The 20,165-nt window shown below is 47.8% G+C and overlaps 1 pseudogene; it reads right to left on the bottom strand.

The window, feature by feature from the left end:
- Positions 1-4,528: 4,528 nt before the first annotated feature.
- LOC124557241 lies at positions 4,529-4,646 on the bottom strand (annotated as a pseudogene).
- Positions 4,647-20,165: the final 15,519 nt, after the last annotated feature.

Raw genomic sequence — 20,165 nt, forward strand, 5'->3', positions numbered from 1 at the left:
ATTTTTAAGTTTTGCGCCTCTGCGCCTCTTTGTATACGTCGAAGCCTCTGCAATTGGCCGCGAGGCCTTGACCACAGTTGGCGCAACGGCGTATGTTTTGCTGGATAAGTGTACAGGCGTAGGATGCATGTTTGCCAGCGCATCCCCGGCATCAAGGTGCCAGGTCGCAGCGAAGGGCCGAATGACCGAATAGCTGGCAGTTGTTGCATTGTTGGGGGACTTGTGGTGGTTCGTATAGCTCTACCCTTACGTCCATCCGCAGAAGGCTTTTTATCTGCAGAAGGCCGCGGGAGGCGGCCGTGTCGGTCATCTCGACCAGGTAGTGTGGTAGACGATTGTGTGAGCGGAAGACCGTCATCCGGGATGCACTTTTACAGTCGAATCCCAGGAAGTTGAGCGCTGCTTGTACTGTTGTGTTTGGGGTACTGGGGTCCACTCCCTTGACCACGTACTACTGTGTTCGTTCTTCAGCTGTTCTGTACGTGTAGTGCTCGATCCCCTTTTCTTTGAGGAAGATAAGGAATTCCTTGTATTCATTGTTTGTTGATACGTTCAGTGAGGCCCTATCCTCAGAGTACTTTGTATGAAGTGTACAAGGTGTGTGCATTTCCGCGAATGTTGTGTTGAGGACACTAAGGTTCCCATAGTTTTATATTACGACTGGGGGAAAACCAGTCTTTTGTTGTGCGGGCGTAGCTGCGGTTGGAGTTTCTGTGGTGTTGCTGACCGCAGGTTGGGTTGTGTTGGTTGTTGTGGCTGTGTCCCTAACCGGAAGTGTGGGTTTTGGTGTAGGCAGCAGCGCTTTTCGGCTGCCTAGCGAGTGTGGTTGCTCGACTGTTTGTGTAGTGTTTCTGGGTTTGCGTCGTGGGCCCTCCACCTGCCAGGGCCCAGTGTAATGGTGTTCTGGGTCCGCATCTGCAGCCGCTGATTCCGCCACTGGAGTCAGCTGCCGCTGCGGGACGGTTGTACAGGAGTCACCAGTTCCAGGCAAATGTAGTGTTATGTGAAAAGTGCTTGTCCGCGTGGGGGAATCACTTGGGCCGCAGAGGTCGGTAATTAACCGACGCTGGCTGAACAGTTCCTACGCTTGCTCAGCGATCTGCCGATCCTTGTCGGCTAAACCTCCTCAACGGCGGCAAGCGGGGCGTTGACGTCGACGGGAACAGTCGACTCGCGCGCCTCTTTCGCTGCAGCCTCAGTAGTGGGTACATGGAACGCACTACCAACGCTATTGCCAGCATGGGAGTAAGATGCAGAGCATTCATTGGTGCCCATGGTGATCACACATCCTATTAGGAACCATGTCTCGCCTTTTGCAATGTCCTGAGGACCACCATAAAACGTCATGGTTTCAGTGTAATTATTGTATTTGAATAAATGTGTTATCTCTCTTCTTTCCGTTTCCTTCTATGCTAAATTGTAGCAGTTCTTTGTTTGTTTGGTCCAAGTTTCATCGAGCTATGTTACTTTGGAATGACGAATCTGGCGAAAGTTACTTTCGGCCTTAATTGTTACACACCAGTTCGCGTTTAGTCATTTGTACAATAACTTGAAATGTGTGGTAGTTAACAAAACAAAATTTTAATCAGAACTAAAAATCTTTTTGACATCTCGTTTATTCACAAACCATTCTAAATTAAAACCAGCAGTGTCTTTGGGATAAAGGCAAATATGCTTAGCTTTCTTAAAATTCAAAAACACTTCACTAGTGAAATTAGTAATAGGGAAGCCTAACAACTTTTCGATACATTTAAGCGCCTGCGGTGTATACAGTTCTGTAAATTAATCAGCATTTACCCTTACGGGCAATGAAATGTATACGTAGTGTATTAAAGAACTTTTCAAATATTGTTAAATACAAATCGTGTCAATTTTTCGTGGATCATGGAGTTAGGAACCTCGCTAACTAAGCCGACTAAAGTTAACTGTATTCTGGCAGGAGTTGCAACATTGCCGAGTTCACATCAAAGGCGGAAATAGAAGTACTTCAGCGTCTGTGCCGCTACATGAGGATGTTTCCCACCAACTTAATTTATCTGGCGATATTACGATTATAATCAGCTGTGACCATTACATTGTCAAAAATTTTGCAGCGAATGATAGGCATGACTTCTGAATTGCTTATGTGCTGTCTAATCTGACGGTGTTTTACGTCTCATCGCTCGACAAAACACTCGTCGGCCAGTAATTATTGTACCCCTACTAGCCATTCCCTTTCCTCTTCCATTCGCAAATGGAGTGAGGGAAACACGAATGTTCATATATTCCGTACGAGCCCAGACGTCTCTTACGTTATCTTAGCGGTCTTTACGCGACATGTGCGTTGGTGGCGGGAAGATCGTTTTGCAGTCTATGGTAAATGCTAGTTCTCTATACTTTCTCAACAGCATTTAGCGAAAAGAACGTATTCTTTCATCCAGGGTTTCCCATTTGAATGCACTGAGCATTTCCTTAACACATACGTTTTGACTGAACGTATCGGTGAGAAATATGTGTCGCACCAGAGCCCCATACGCGGTCTCCATTATAGATGAGTTACACTTTCCAAAATTCTCCCAGTAAATCAAAATGGACCGTTCACCTTCTTTACTAAAGTCCTCATGTGCTCGTTCCAATTCATATCAATTTGCAACGTTACTCCCTGATAAATAGAATGTGTCGCTCTACTGGATGTGACTGTTTCAAAGAGCACACACTAACACTGTATTCAAATATAAGAGGACTGTATTCCCTACTCTTCTGCATTAAGTTATATTTCCCAACATGTAGAACAAGCTGCTCTTAGTAAAACCACAACATATTTTATCCAAGTCGCCCTTTCTTCTAGTCACTCAAAGACGCTGCAGTCCCGTACACTAGGGTGCCATTAACAAACAGTGGCAGACAGCTGCTCACGCTCTCCGAAAGATAGTTTACGTATATGGATAACATGGAAATGTAAGATATTATTTTCAGTTAAGAGCTGAAATAAGAGATGTTTAATTTCTTCACGCAACAGTTTGTTCTAGACAGCGCAGAAGGTAGCGCCCGGAGCGGCCGCATGTTTTTTTATGTAGGGGAAATGAAAAGAGCGTGCTAATCCTATCGGAATGCAACCGACCTACCTTCTTCCTTCACAGATATCTTACTCACATACAGCGCACATAGATGATATGAGTCCGGGTAGCCAACACAGCCCTCATAGTAATGTCATCGTGAAGCTCTACTGCGATGGATTAAAATGTGACAATCAGATCTCTCGATTGCCAGTAGGAGAGGAACCCAGTTTTTATTAAACAATAGCTTGTCTATGAAAGAAAGTAAGAAACCACCGAGTAGGGAAACAGTGCTGGACGATTGGCCGATTTCAAGTGTATTTCTGCAGGCCATGGAGAAAGGGTTTTGGTCTCGTGGATTCTGCCGCTTAAATGTCGAACTCGTTATGGCAGAGACGTGTTCTTGAAGCCGTCGAGACTGTGATAGTTTGATTGTACAGTTAGATCTATCATTTTACTACCAATATTTTTAATTTCATAGAGTAATGAGCACACGTGACAAAAAGTTAGTCACCCATGGAGACAGCACGTTAATACCGTCTAACATCGCCACCAGCCATGGTAATGCCGTCAACTCGGCGTGGAAGGTAGTCCACAATGTCTTCAGGACCGCCATATCTAGCTGAAGCAACTCATTGATGATGACTTCCCGTAGAGCTACCAATTGTGAGGATCTTTGATATATTTAACCCGCTCTTCCAAAGAGTCCATGACTTTTTTTCGGTTTGAGATTAGATGGTGTCATTTTATTTTCAAAACTTCAAGCTTTACGTTAAAAACTGATCCATTGTTGGTTTTCACTTTTTCTAATAGCTCCTCGTTTGCAATCGTCATATGCTGGTGCAGTTTCGCCGCCAAATTCCACCCTCTCAGCACGGATTTCTATAGCATTGCTCTCTACAAATGCAGAAAATTAATTACCATACAATTATTCACTTTGATTTGACTCCTCTCGCGGATTGCTACGGTGCTATGGCGCGGTTGTTTCAGTGTTTTCCAGAACTGCAGACAGATATCTGTGAATAAACAAAAGTAATGTACAGCTTTATTTTCTCGAGGTAATGATAAAAATTTCATGATTAATTGTTTGAACTTCCTGGTTCTATGGGACAAATTTTTCTAGATTTTCTTATTTCGCTTAGCATATTAAAAGTTTAGTCTCGGTCTTCGGCTCACTAACAGCAGAAAATGACGTCATACTGTATTAAATCACAGATTCTGGTGGGCAATCTGCAACAATAATTCTACTCTGCAAGCCACCGTATGCTATGTTAACGAGGATATATATCACTCACTCCGTCATCAGGCCACAAGTGGCCCATCGGGACCATCCGACCGCCGTGTCATCCTCACCTGAGGATGCGGATGGGAGGGGCGTGTGGTCAGCACACCGCTCTCCCGGTCGTTATAATGGTTTTCGTTGACCGGAGCCGCTACTATTCGGTCGAGTAGCTCCTCAATTGGCATCACGAGGATGAGTGCACCCCGAAAAATGGCAACAGCACATGGCGGCCCTGACGGTCACCCATCCAAGTGCCGGCCACGCCCGACAGCGCTTAACTTCGGTGATCTCACGGGAACCGGTGTTTCCACTGCGGCATGGCCGTTGCTAACGAGGATATTTATACTAGGTGAATATTAACTGGAATCATCAATCGGCATAATCGTCATCTGTGGGGTACAGATACGGCACGTGGTCAGATGATCTTTCATTCGTCAGCGCCATCTACCGTGGCAACAATGCATTTACGGACACATGTACATAGGACCGTTTTTCCACCATTTCCAATCAGAAATCCGTCCCTGCAGTTTGACGATTTTATTAATGTTCACCTGTATAGAAGAATATTTTCTCCTCTTCGCGTTCAATTAACAAATGATGCGTGGCAAGGAATATTGTCCGTGCTGTTCATTATACATAGCAATTATTGTAGTCTTTTTCCTCGAGGCACATGAGTTTTCCCAGTTAACTGGCTAGATTTAGAGACCATGATTGTGTAGAATGATCACAGGCCTATATAGTAAAATTCCACCAGTCACATTTATGTTCATGTTATGTTTAACTTAACTTCGTGCTATGCATTTCAAACATGCTTTGTTAATCTCCAGGCGTGTATACGTACAGGAACACTGGTTATTAAACTATAAACTACCTTAAACTATCCAAATTAACAGAGATTTACGAAAGATACAATTTTGTGCACTGTTGTACTGCTGGAGTGCCTATTTGGTGATCTGCTGGTGGAGGAAGGGCATTATGTTAAGTCAAAGGTACCATCAACATAAACAATTATGAGGGTTCCGAATTCGCGGCAGAGAAGCTTCTCGATTCTCAGTGTCTTTCCTGTAGTGTCTCTAATTACAGTTTCTCAAGCATTATTTTGACACCCTCGCTCCGGCCAGAGTGGCCGAGCGGTTCTAGGCGCTTCAGTCCGGCACCGCGCGACCGCTACGATCGCAGGTTCGAATCGTGCCTCGGGAATGAATGTGTGTGATGTCCTTAGGTTAGTTAGGTTTAAGTAGTTGTAAGTTCTGGGGGACTGATGACCTCAGTTGTTAAGTCCCATAGTGCTCAGAGCCATTTGAACCATTTGACACCCTCGCGCTGATTAGATAAACGCTTCGTGAAACGGGCAGCTCTTTTTTGACACTCTACAATCCTTCGCGTTTGTCTTCCTAATTGGTGTAAGTTCTAAGTCAATGAAACACGTTCAACAATTTTTAGAACAAGCGTAACTATCATTGGGGTGTGAATTACTACTCATCACAATTCCGCCTATTAATCTGTGTGACATCTGCTAGATTTCTGTGCTCATTCAACGCTAAATGCCTTCTGACGGATACCCCTAGGTACTCGACGGTGACTGCTTATTTCAATGGCTTGTTCCCGATCATGAGACAGTCATTTTCCATCTATATGCATCACATTTTATTTACATATGTCAGCCTCCAGTCTATACACCATGTTACATTCATTTTATAGTTTTCACGCATTTCGTAACAGTTCTCTAACGACGTTACCCGTTAAATATAGCTGCATCCCCGGGAACAACTTCTCAAAAGTACAGCCGTTGCCTGGTAGAACGTATGCAGAAAGTGTAGGCAAAAGGTAATGGTTAAACCTTCCAGCCACTTAGAAGAAGAATATAAATTGTTATGACACGATTCTGTAAAGGTTTAATTCCCGTTTCGAAATACACTGATAAACACAACAACAGAACATACTAGCTAGTTATATGAAAATCTTTAATGCATGAAACTATCTAATGCTGTTCGTTAGCAATGATATGTGCACCAAGCCAAAGTCGCTCCGGTCCTGGATTCACTGTCGTATGTCTGGACTATCGCATATGGAGCACATAACACTGGAAATGGACCTAAAAACTAAAAATCAAGAAGGCATTCACCTAGGTAAGAACGTCATTGTTTCAAAACATTAAAATTTCACTGTCACATTAAAAAACTTACCATTTTCTGTAGAGAGTATCTCAAATACTACACACATAAGAATCTCATTAGAAACAATAATTAGTCCGTATTATTTATAGTATTACTGACTTAAGGCTTATAAATTTTATCAGCTTCAGTGTCAGAGATTAATTACTCTGTTAACATTTCAGTAAAGTATCGCTTAGGATGTAGTTAAAAGAGTACCTAAGTCACAAAATTAAAAATACTTGAAGTATAACGAGATAGTTCGATTAGATTTTTATTTTAGAAACTTTTAACAAGGCAGGGTACATCCCTGTTGCTAATGTAAAATTTTACATAACTAGTACGTTCCATGGTATCTAGGAACAACAAGAAGCTAATCTCAAAATTTTTCTTAATTCTGATTACTAGGCCTTGAGAAAAGTAAGCGAAAACGTAAGTCACTGAAAAAAGCTCTTAAAGAAAACTTTATAAACTCACATTTTATTTAAGCATACACCTTATGAGACTCTATGACATGCCATGTTATGTTCCTAGCCCCTTGTGTTTCATTTTCTGCTTTCACTAAATTCTCCTCTCCTTTCTGCGTACCTCTCCAAACTTATATTTACAGTTTTTAATGGCATAAAATTAAGATTTTGTCGAGTTGCATTGTAACAAAACTGTGCTCTCACTTCTATTTCCTCCAGAAATAATATGAAAGATACATAACCACCACTGAGGTAGAAATTGTATCCAGAATACCAATTTACACTTTATATCTGCAGAAGAATTTTGTTTTGGAGCATTTTTCCCATAAAACTGCATGGAGTGATCAATTTTTGTTCACGACTGAACATTAGTTGCTATGCAAATCCAGATAAACACGTGAAGTATCAAAGATACGATAGTGAACCTCGAGAGTGAACGTTATTCACTGTATGGATCCAGAGAAGGTTGTAGAGAATCTCTGAGTTCTGCAGGATCGAATGTCAAAATTCGACATTCTGTAACTCAATAACTATAAAATATATTTGTTTGAAACAGCTTTACCTGACAATTGTAACCTATCGTTTATCGAAAATGCAAACCAATGAAAATCGACATGATGATCATAACACTTGGTTAACAATCTATTAAGCATACATAAGCAAGAAGACATTTAAAAGACTACATAATACAAGTTAGCCGCGGTTATGTTTAAAATGACTGGTGGGAGGTTTAAGCCCATTCTAAGTTTGCTACTTGCTGTTTGAAGGCACTTCCAGGCAGGGTACATCCCAGATGTTACTCTCTGACTTTGTTCCGTTCTTGAAAACTACGTTTCTCAAAGGAAAGTGCTACTGGACATCTTTTTCAACCACGATCTCACCTCATTTGTGATACACCAAGTGGACCTCTGTTCATTTTATATATGAATATCGATTACACAAAACTGAAAAATTTGGTATGGTTGGATTAAACCTGATAGGGTCATCCGTGCAGTGAACACGTATGTGCAATATGCACAGTGTGCAAACATACATGAATATGGTGTAAAACAAAAAAAGAGAGAATCTGTCGTTTACTGCTAACTATAAACATACCAATTAAACATCTACTGAAAGATGACTTGATTCTAATAGAAAGAAATGTACTGTACACTGTCACTGAATGCACTAATTGTCGACTTACGTCGTGAGGCTGAAAACTGAAGGTGATCAGAAGACATAGCTACACAGCTACAAGTGCAAGATATCTGGAGAAGAAATTACACTTTAATAGGACACCATGCACAGCACACTGGCTGCGGGCTGGGATGGTCTGCGATAGGTGGTAACTGAAAAAGACGAACGTAAACTTCAGCAAAAAATCAGTCTCACCTGTGCAAAATCTGTTTAGATTACCCTATATTTAGCCGATAACACTTTTACTAAGCCGGCCGGTTTGGCCGAGCGGTTCTAGGCGCTTCAGTCTGGAACCGCGCGAACCTACGGTCGCAGGTTTGACTCCTGCCTCGGGCATGGATGTGTATGATGTCCTTAGATTTGTTAGGTTTAAGTTGAACTTTTACTAAGGAAAAATAACTGGTGTATACGTAGGACTGACTAAGCAACTGTGTAATTAATCTACAACGAGTAAAAGTTAATCGTTACGTATATAATCTTGGTAGAAGGTCGCCAAACGAAGGTTAACCAATGTGTAATTACTTCTCATGCTATCTTGGATTGAAGTACTTTTGTTAACTTGGATCTAGACACTTTGTTAAGTTTAAACTATCTCTTTGCTTTCGCTTTACTCGGTCACGTCAGTTCCTTACCTGTTGCTTTAGTGATTATGATGAATTAACTAAATCACAGCCTTAAGAAAACAGTAATCTAATTTTGCGCAACAGAATAACGACTTATAAAGCAAGTGCATGTTGGGGGTGTCTGGGTGGATCGCATATAGCATTCAGGCATCTGCATCTACATCTACATCTACACACATCAATAAGAGTTTTGCATCATTTCGGTTCCGAGAGTTCGGGAACCTGTACAGAAAATTGGAGTAGAGATCAACATAAACATCTTTTCCGCCTTCTTTAATCCTCATGAAAACCACACATTGCATCTTGTACCACCATACAGCGACACCTTTAGAGGTGGTGGTCCAGATTGCTGCACACACTGGTACCTCTAATACCCAGTATAGCACGTTCTCTTGCATTGATGCAAGTCTGTATTCGTAGTGGCATACTATCCACAAGTTCATCAAGGTACTGGTGGTCCAAATTGTGCCACTCCTCAGTGGTGATTCGATGTAGATCCCTCAGAGTGGTTGGTGAATCACGTCGTCCATAAACAGCCCCTTTCAATCTATCCCAGGTATGTTCGATATTGTTAATGTCTGGAGAACATGCTGGCCACACTAGTCGAGCGATGTTGTTATCCTGAAGGAAGTCATTCACAAGATGTGCACGATGGGGGCACGAATTGTCGTCCATGAAGACGAATACGTAGCCAATATGCTACCTATATGGTTGTACTATCGGTTGGAGGATGGCATTCACGTGTCGTACAGCCGTTACGGCGCCTCCATGACCACCAGCAGCGTACGTCGACCCCACATAATGCCACCCCAAAACATTAGGGAACCTCCACCTTGCTGTGCTCGCTGGACAGTGTATATAAGGCGTTCAGCCTGACCGGGTTGCCTCCAAACTCGTCATCGACGATTGTCTGGTTGATGGCATTGCGACAATCATCGGTGAAGAGAACATGATGCCAATCCTGAGCGGTCCATTCGACATTTTGTTGGGCCCATCTGTACCATGCTGGCGTCGTGGTTGCAAAGATGGACCTCGCCCTGGACGTCGGGTGTGAAGTTGCGCATCATGGAGGCTATTGCTCACAGTTTGAATCGTAACACGACTTCCTGTGGCTGCACGAAAAGCATTATTCAACATGGTGGCGTCGCTGTCATGGTTACTCCGAGCCATAATTCATAGGTAGCGGTCATCCACTGCAGTAGCAGCCCTTGGGTAGCATGAGCGAGGCACGTCATCTACACTTCCTGTCTCTCCGTATCTCCTCCATGTCTGAACAACATCCCTTTGGTTCACTCCGAGACGCCTGGACGCTTCCCTTGTTGAGAGCCCTTTCTGGCACAAAGTAACAATGCGGACGCGATCGAACCGCAGTATTGACCGTTTAGGCATGGTTGAACAACAGGCAACACGAGCTGCGAATCACCTTCCTGGTGAAATGACTAGAATGATCGGCTGTCGGACCCCCTCCGTCTAACAGGCGCTGCTCATGCATGGTTGTTTAGATCTTTGAGCGGATTTAGTGAGATTTCTGAACAGTTAAAGGGACTGTGTCTGTGATACAATATCCACAGTCAACGTCTATCTTCAGGATTTCTGGGAACCAAGGTGGTGAAAAACGTTTTTTGATGTGTGTGTATATAGGTACTCTGCAAGCCAGCAAGCCACCGTACGGTGCATGGCGGAGGGTGCCCTGTTTCACTACTTGTCTTTTCCCCTCCTGTTCCAATAGCAAATAGAACGAGGGAAAAACGACTGTCTATATGCCTCCGTGTAAGCCTTGATTTCTCCTATCTTATCTTCGTGTTTCTTACACGCAATGTATGTTGGTGGCAGTAGAATCGTTCAACAGTCAGCGTAAAACGCCGGTTCTCTAAATTTTCTCATTAGCATTCCTAGAAAAGAACGCCGCCTTCCCACCAGGGACTCCCATTTGAGTTCCCGAAGCATCCCCGTAACACTTACGTGTTGTTCGAAACTATCGGTAAAAATCTAGCAGCCCGTCCCTGAATTGCATTGGTGCCTTCCTTGAATCCGACTAGGAACGGATCCCACACAGTCGAGCAGTACCAGTGTCCTATATGCAGTCTCTTTTACAGGTGAACCACTCATTCCTAAAATTGACACAATAAACAAAAGTCGATCATTCGGCTTTTGTTGTCTTATGTAGGCTTTACCGACCGCAGCGCCGTATTCTGTCTATTTACATACATCTGTATTTGAGCACGCACGTCTATATCAGTTTCTTTGGCGCTTCAGTATAGTTATCTTCACTAATACTAGTGAAGAAGTGAAGTGCACCATAGAGAACATACCCAGGATAGCACTAAAGACAGACATTCAAATGACATATGAGAAGACTCACTTAATGAAAATCATACATAAGAGTACCAGAACACACACTTTACAAACGAAATACAGGACATGTATGAATGCAGGGTCTCGCGGCGATAACATTGAATAAAACGTTCTCGGGTTTCCAACCGCGTCAATTGGTTAAACCTACACGAGCTTACGGCCAAGCACTCCTTGGTCATTGTCAAGTGTTATGACTGCCAATGGGCTTTTTTTTTTTTTTTACTTTATTGTTATTTTAAAATCTGTACAACTCAGGTAGGCTGGCAGCGGTACACTACGCCGCTCTTCAGCCATAGCGGTTCACAAGAGTATAAAACATGGTGAATGACAATGAACAATGTGACGGGCAAAAGAGAGAGGTCACAGAGACATAAAAAACACGGAGTCGTTCACATGTGACGATAACAACACTGAAAACACGTTGGCACGGCGCACAAAACACTGATGAGTCCGACGGCACAAGTGAACGTAGGAGTGGGACGGCGGACACCAAAAACACTATACAACGTCACACACACGAGACACAGAAGGCGACGATCCCCGGCGCGCGAATGTTCACTATACGTGTGCGAGTCCGGGGACCTGCCAAGAGAGGAGGAGGAGGAAGGGGAGTGGGAGAGCGAGAGGGGAGAGCAGAGATGCCACGGGCAGGGGAGATAGGGGGGAGGGAGGAAGGGGGAGAGGAAGCCCGGGGGAAGAGGGGGAAGGGAGGGGACAGGGAGATGGAAAAAGAAGGGAAGAGAAGAGAAGGGAGGGAGGGTGCCGAAAGGAAAGGACACGGGAAGTGGGGGGCGGGGCAGGGTCAAAGTTGATAGGAGGGGTAGATGGAGGGGACGAGGACATCATCAGGGAGAGGGAGCTGGCGGAAGCCACCTTGGGAGAGGGTATGGAGGGTGGAGAGATGGAGACCGGGTGGGACGTGGGAATACAGGCGCGGCAGCGGGCGGGGGTGGGAGAGGATCGGGGAAATGAGCGGGTGAGGAGGATCAAGTTTACGTGAGGTGTACAGGATACGTATCCTTTCAAGGAAAAGGAGGAGGTGGGGGAAGGGGATGAGATCATACAGGATCCGCGTGGGGGAGGGGAGACGGATGCGATAGGCAAGGCGGAGAGCATGGCGTTCAAGGATTTGGAGGGATTTATAGAAGGTAGGGGGGGGCGGAGATCCAGGCTGGATGGGCGTAACAAAGGATAGGGCGGATGAGGGATTTATAGGTGTGGAGGATTGTGGAGGGGTCCAGGCCCCACGTGCGGCCGGAAAGGAGCTTGAGGAGACGGAGTCGGGAACGTGCCTTGGCTTGGATTGTCTGGAGATGGGGAGTCCAGGAGAGGCGACGGTCGAGGGTGACGCCAAGGTACTTAAGGGTGGGAGTGAGGGCGATAGGACGGCCATAGACGGTGAGATAGAAATCAAGGAGGCGGATGGAAGGGGTGGTTTTGCCTACAATGATCGCCTGGGTTTTGGAGGGATTGACCTTGAGCAACCACTGGTTGCACCAAGCGGTGAACCGGTCAAGATGGGATTGGAGAAGGCGTTGGGAGCGTTGCAGGGTGGGGGCAAGGGCGAGGAAGGCGGTGTCATCGGCAAACTGGAGGAGGTGGACGGGGGGCGACGGCGGTGGCATGTCCGCCGTGTACAAAAGGTACAGAAGGGGGGAGAGGACGGAGCCTTGGGGCACACCGGCGGAGGGGAAAATGGTGTAGGAATCGGTGTTATGGATGGTGACATAGGAAGGACGGCGGGAGGGAAAGGAACCGATCAGACGGACGTAGTTAATGGGAAGGGCAAAGGTTTGGAGCTTGAAGAGGAGACCAGAATGCCAGACGCGGTCATAAGCGCGTTCGAGGTCAAGTGAGAGGAAGATGGCGGAGCGACGGGAATTAAGCTGTTCGGAAAGGAGATGAGTGAGGTGAAGGAGAAGATCGTCGGAAGAGAAGGATGGCCGAAAGCCACACTGGGTGACGGGAAGGAGGCGGTGCTGGCGGAGATGCCGGTGGATGCGGCGGGTGAGGATAGATTCTAGGACCTTGCTGAAGACCGAGGTAAGGCTGATGGGACGGTAGGAGGAGACAGCGGACGGCGGTTTGCCAGGTTTAAGGAACATGAGGATACGGGAGGTTTTCCACAGGTCGGGGTAGTAACCGGTGGACAGGACTACATTGTAGAGCCTGGCCAGGGTGGAGAGGAAAGAGACAGGAGCTTCACGAAGGTGACGGTAGGTGGCACGATCGTGACCAGGAGCGGTGTGGCGTTTTGTGCGGAGTGTATCAATGAGATCCTGTGTAGTGATAGGGGCATTGAGTTCCGTGTGTGTAACGTCGTCCAAGTACTGGAAACCAGGAGCGAGGGGAGGGGAAGAGGTGTCAGTTCGATCGCGGATATCTGGGAAGAGGGAGTAATCGAACTGGGGATCATCGGGGATGGAAAATACGTCGGAGAGGTAGGAGGCAAAGTGATTGGCCTCACTAAGGGAGTCAGGGAAAGGGTGATCATCATGGAGAAGAGGATTATAGGGGGAGGGTTTAGTTCCGGTAAGGCGACGGAAGGCCGACCAGAACTTGGACGAGTTGATTGGTAGGGTTGCATTTAAACGGTGCATGTCTGTCGCCAGTCCCGGCGTTTCTTAGCTGCGAGCAAATTACGAACGTGTCGCTGGAGTTGCCGGTGGCGTCGTAGTGTGTCCGGGTCACGCGTGCGGAGGAAGGCACGGTAGAGACGATGGGATTCACGGAGGAGGAGAACGGCCTGTGGGGGTAAGGTAGGACGGTGGGGGTGGATGGCGACAGTAGGAACGTGGGCCTCCACGGCCTCAGACAAGGTCTGCTGGAGAAAGGAGGCGGCATGGGTGACATCGTCAGGGTGGTGGTAGGTGAGAGGGTGGCTATCGACCTGGGTGGAAAGGGTATCCCGGTAGGCATTCCAGTCGGCTCGGGAATAGTCGTGGACATACTTAGGGGGAGGGTCAGTACAAGGGTCGGGGCGAGGGCGACGACCGTCTGAAACGGTGAGGAGGACAGGGAGATGGTCGCTACCAATAGGCTCCAGGACATCCACCGTTATGCGGCCAAGGAGGTTGGGGGAGGAGAGGATAACATCAGGAGTGGAGTTGGATTCAGGACGGGTATGCCGGGGGATGGGGACGAGGTCACCTTGAAGGGTGGAGAGGAACCGATGCCATCGCCGTAACTGGGCAGCGGAACGACTATGGATGTTGAGGTCGGCGGCGATCACGTAGGAGGAAAAGGTACGATCGACGTGGGAGAGGAAGTCGAAGGGAATAGGAGCGTTGGGGCGGACATAGATGGTGGCGCAGGTAACGGTAAGGCCGGGGAAGAAGAGACTAAGGATCAGGTGTTCGGTGGGGTCGGGAAGGAGAGGTTGGAGCCGAACGGGGATCTGGCGGTGGTGACCAATGGCAACTCCGCCACGTGCAATCGGGAGGGGATTATCGGAGCGGTGGAGGAGGTAGGGCGAAGTGTGAATGGTGTGGTGGGGTTGGAGGAAGGTTTCATTGAGGAGGAAGGCATCCACGCAGTGGGTGGCAAGGGTGTGCAGGAAGAGGTTCCTGTTGGCAGGTAGGGAGCGGATGTTGTTGAAAAGGATACGTTGCTGTCGCGCCATGATAGGGATTTAGACGAGGGTGTCGAGGCGGGAGAAGGTGAAATGGGCCTGGTTGTTGGAGTAGGTGGCGTACATCTTGAGTTGGAATATGGAACGGGCGGCGAGGGAGATCTGTTGGAGGGTGTGTGGGCGCTGAAAGGGATGAACATTCTGGAGGACGATGGTAAGGAACCTGATGATGTCCTCAGCGGGGGGGGGGGGGGGGAGACGAAGGGAATTGCCAGGAGGGGTGGGGGCGTCCAGGGGACGGACAGGGACGGTGAGTTCAGGAGTGGTTGGAGGGGGTCGGGCTTTACACTTTTGGGAGTAGGTGGGATGTGGGAGATTGCAGGTATTGCAGGAAGGAGGGGATTGGAGGTTGGGGCACTGCCTGAGGAAGTGCGCTTGCCGACAATGCGGGCAGGTATGGGCCTCGCGGCACTCAGCTGTGGGGTGCGCGTTATAGCGTAGACACCTCTGGCAGCGCAGGGATTGAGGAGGGGAACGGGAGGGGTCGACCTTGTACCGCTGGTTAAAAAGGAGGGCACCCTCCTTCAGGAGACGGTCAATGGAGGGGGCGTGCTCAGAAAAAATCCGCATAAGGCGGGTGGGGCCGGCAGCGTTATGTATGCGGCGAACCGCACGCACCTCCAAATGGGGATGCGCCTGGAGCTCCGCCAACACCTCCTCCTCTGTGATCACTGGACTAAGCCGAGTGATCATGGTGGTGAGAGTTGGCGGGCGACGCGGAGGTTGGGGTTGGCGGGAGAGAGGTGGTGAAGGAGCAGGGGTGAGAGAGGCATGAGGGCCAAAGCGGGTGACAGGGATGCGGGAAAGGAGGTAGGTGTGGAGGGTTGGGCTGGGGGAGGAGATGAGGACCGAATCTCGGCGAGGAGTGAGGAGAGAGATGGGGGCACCAGGACAATGCTGGCGAAGGAAGAGGGTGAGGTTCCGGGCTTCAAGGAGAGAGGGATCAGGACGGGAGAGGAGGTAGCGGTAGGAGGAAGGGGGAGAGGAGGAGGATGAGGGGGCAGGGACAGGCGGGGAGACTTCCATGGCATCATGGGTGGGGGAAGGAGGACGAGGCGCAGCCTTTTTGGAAGCAGAGGAAGCAGGAGTGCCACCGGGGCACTTGACGGCGGTGGAGGTGGTGTGGGGGATGGGAACAACGGGAATGTAGCGGGGAGGGGCAGGTCCCGGGGCCGGAGTCGGCGCCAGAGATGGTGACGGTGACGGTGAAGGCGAAGGCGATGGCGACGATGACGATGACGGTGGCAGTGGCGGCGGTGATGGCGAAGGTGACGGGGAGAGCTGGGCGTGGGCAGTGGCCCGACGGGCCACCACCCGAGCCGGAGCTGCAGTGACAGGCTGGGGGAGTGGGGGGAAGGGATCAGAACGAGAGGAGCGGGAGGAAGAAGCGGGAGAGGGGGCGACAAAGATAGAGGGTGAAGGGAGAGTGAGGAGAGGTGGAATGGAAGGAGGGGGGTGGGACTGGGCACACCAAGTTATAGTGGTGGAGGCGGCGGAAGGGGAGGTATAGACAATGGCGGTGGTGGTAGTAGTGACAGTGGTGGTGGGGGCGGACATGACGGGAGAGAGAAACAAGAACGAACAGAACGAAGAGGAGAGGACAGAAACTGGGGACAGACAAAGACGAAGACGGATGGAGACGAAGACGGCCGTAGACCAGGGCCAGGACGGCGGCGAAGGCGGCGACCAGGCGGCACCGGATGGCGGCGGCGGCGGGCACCGGATGGCGGCGGCGGCGGGCACCGGCGGCGGCGGCGGCGAGCCCCGGCAGGCGGCGACGGCGGCGGCGGCGTCGGCGGCGATCAGCAGGCGGCGGCGGCGGCGGGGGCGGCGGCGGCGGCGGCGGCGAGCACCGGCAGGCGGCGACCAGGCGGCGGAGAGCCCCGGCAGGCGACGACGGCGGCGGCGGCGGCGGCGAGGACCGGAAGGCGGCGACCAAGCGGCGGCGGCGGCGGCGGCAAGCAGACGACACGGCAGGGATCTTCCACGTCGAAGGCGCACCCTGAGAGTAGCCCAGGCAGTGAAACTCTTCGATGAAGAAGAGAGGGAATCCAACCCTCGAAATGTGCCAATGGGCTGTTGGTGCGCCTTTATATACGCTAGTTGCCGGCTGTGAAGTCACTGGTGCCCGTGACATTGCCATATATGGGCATGTTTTGAGTCGGCGTTCGATGTGCCCTCTACAACCGCGCGATCGCTGGATCCCACGCAGCGCTGAGCTGTAAGCCACCGTCTCTATTCAGGGTGATTGCGGTAATATTTATTTCAATAGATTCCTTTATTAAACTGTCCCAGAAGCTGTTAGTGCGAGCCACGACAGAGGTATCGTCAAATTTTATGTGGTGACCGTTTTCTAACGCATGCTCAGCTAACGCAGATTTCTCTGGATAGCGTAGGTGATAATACCTCTCAGGTTCTCCAACATACAAGCTGGCGAAGTACTTGGCCAAGCTCCTCACTCCACATGTGGGACACTGCGAACATCATATAAAAAACTCAGCAGAATTTATAAGCAGAATCAACCGTCTACGCCTTAGTGAGGACGATATTATGGTCAGTTTTGATGCAGTGGTGCTGTTTACGAATGTGCCTATCAAAGACGCTTTGGACCTAATTTCCCAGTACTTCGTAAGTCACGTGGTCGAGCTATTTAGGCACACTCTTACGTCCTCCTATTTCGTGTACAACGGCCGGTACTACGATCAGACAGACGGCGTAGCAATGGGTAGCCCGTTGGCTCCAGCTGTTGCAAACATCTTCATGCAGAACTTTGAGGATATTGCCATAGATACTGCGCCATTGAAGCCGAAGTGTTTCTTTCGATACGTTGACGACACGTTCGTCATTTGGCCACATGGACGCGAGAAATTAGACGAGTTTTTGGAACACCTCAATGGCATCAACAGTAATATCCAGTTCACCATGGAGTTGGAAAAAGATAATGCATTGCACTTCCTCGACGTCCTTGACCACCGTAAACGAAATGGGTGCCTTGGCCACAGCGTTTACAGTAAACCCACCATACAGACCTATACCTGCACACCACCAGCCATCATCATCCAGCACAGAAGCGCACATTGGTGCATCGTGCAAGAGTTATTTCAGACGACGACAACCTGCTCCATGAATTGAGCCACCTACGCAAGGTTTTCAGCAATAACGGCTACAGCGCCCATCAAGTGAAAGAAGTGTTTTCTGGGAAATATCAGAATAAGACCACCGACGAAAAGCAGGTAAAGAAACTTGTTTTGCTGTCATTCTAGGGCTCTGCGTCGGGCAAGATAAGCCGCTTGCTGATAATACACAAGATCAGCTCCATCTTCAGGCCTCCAACGACTGGACTAGATCGCAGAGCCAATTTATAAAGAGCCACGGAACTCCGGAAAGCGTACAGAATACCACGGAATCACTAAATAAGACGAGTGATATCCTGAAAATCAAACATTCCTGGAGAAATCTAAAGAAACCATTAAGAAACGGAGGACAGAGGAACACAAGAAGCAACACAACAAATTAATGAATAAATTTTCACAAGAGAAAAAGGAAACTAAGCTTCCTGACCAAGCTGGCAAGTTGAAACGCGTTCTGTAACTACACATAACGAAGAAATAACAATAATAATGATAATAATAATAATAGCTCTGCATCCAACTAGTACACAAGTTCGCCTACCAGTGCTGGAAACAAAGCCGATCCTTTCAAGCTTCGGGTTTCAGAGCCGTGACTTACAGCCAGTCCAAAGAATTCCTCGATGCATTACTGTCACCCAGCCACCTATCAGCCAGAAGCCCGATTATAGTCTCACAAGACTTACCATCGACTGACTCAGAAATATGAAAGATTTGGCTAGTGTATTTCCAGTGCACGGGTTGAAGAGCTCTACATTTTTTCACTTTTTCTGAGGAATGGTGTGACATAATGAGGATTACTCGGTGTGCAGAGATCTCATACCAAAATGTGGAGGCAACAGTTACCTGGAAGTAGTGTCACGAAGTTGGGCTTGGCTATGTCATACGGGAAAGAATACGAAGAACAAACGGATATCGATTGCGGTTATTATTTTCTCGTATTCCACAGCAAACCTCTACCTCTATGACGCCGTCCCCTGGCGATTGCCTATTACTTTGATTTGGCGGATCAGTTGAACCATAAACATTGTAAGAAGGAGGAGAGATTGTAGATGAATCAAATCGGATGATGTTCAGGGGTATTAGATTAGGAAGAAGATACTGAAAGAAGTAGACAAGTTTAGTTATTTGGGCAGGAAAATAACTAACGAAGACAGAAATAAAGAAGATTTAAAATGTAGACTGGGAACAGCAAGAAATCTTTCCTGGATAAGAGAAACATATAAGAACAGCATCATCAGTCTGCAACTCAACTATGGGACATCGTAGATTCCCGATTGTTTGATAGCTAACCATTACATCACCTAAGGATGCAACTGTAACGGTGAGAAACCAGTAGTGTTCCCTATAAAAGGACTACAAAACAACTGAAGCAGTTTAAAGAGATTTTATTCACTGCGAATCCCATCAGTTCATAAGACCTTTCTTAGTCAAAATCAGTTTGAAAATTCTTAAATATTAGAAACATATAAGTCTTTAAAAAGTTTTCTTAAAGTGTTTGTTTGGGCTTTAGCCTTATGTGGACCTGAAAAGTGGAAGATAAACATTATGGATAATAAAGAATAGAAGCATTTGAAATGTGGCGGTACAGAAGAATGCTGAAAATTGGATGGGTAGGACGAGTAACTGATGGTGAAGTCTTTAGTTTAATTGGGAAGAAAAGAGCTCTATGGCACAGCTTGACTCACAGAAGAGATAGACTGATGGGACACATCTTCAGGTATCAAGGATTAGTTACGTGTGGGGAATAAATGTTGTGGAAGGAGCCCATGTCATGAATGCAGTGAGCTGGGTGAAATGGATATATTAGGTAAGGTGGTGTGGCTATGCAGGTACAAAAAGACTGACACGAGACTGTTAGCATGGAGAACTGCATCAAACCAGCTTTCGCATTTATGCCAGAAGCAACAATAATATACGCAGGCAGACCAGTATGAAACAGAACAGAGAAACGAGACTACTTTGTTTACAAAATGGACATCTGCGTCTGGCAGACAATGGGACGTAATTGCAAGATCTTCTAGTTGGAAGTTAGATTAGTGGGAGCTTCCAACTGTAGCAGCTAACATAAATAGACGTTCGGCGACTGCAGGTATCCAGACTGTTGCGCCGGGATTTTGTCCAGGAGAGCTGTTTATGGGCGAAAGCCGTCATACGGTAAGAACGCGCGCTCTGAGCTCTGGCGTCATACTACGAAAAAGGCATAAAGCAATATTACTAAATCTCGCACCTTCCAACAGACGGTCGTAAATAGCCGTCGTCTCGCTGCCTGGAATTCCTCTCATCCGCACCACACCGAGAAAGACGGGACGACA

This window comes from Schistocerca americana, chromosome X (genome assembly GCF_021461395.2).
Source record: "Schistocerca americana isolate TAMUIC-IGC-003095 chromosome X, iqSchAmer2.1, whole genome shotgun sequence".
NCBI classification, from domain to species: Eukaryota; Metazoa; Arthropoda; class Insecta; order Orthoptera; family Acrididae; genus Schistocerca; species Schistocerca americana.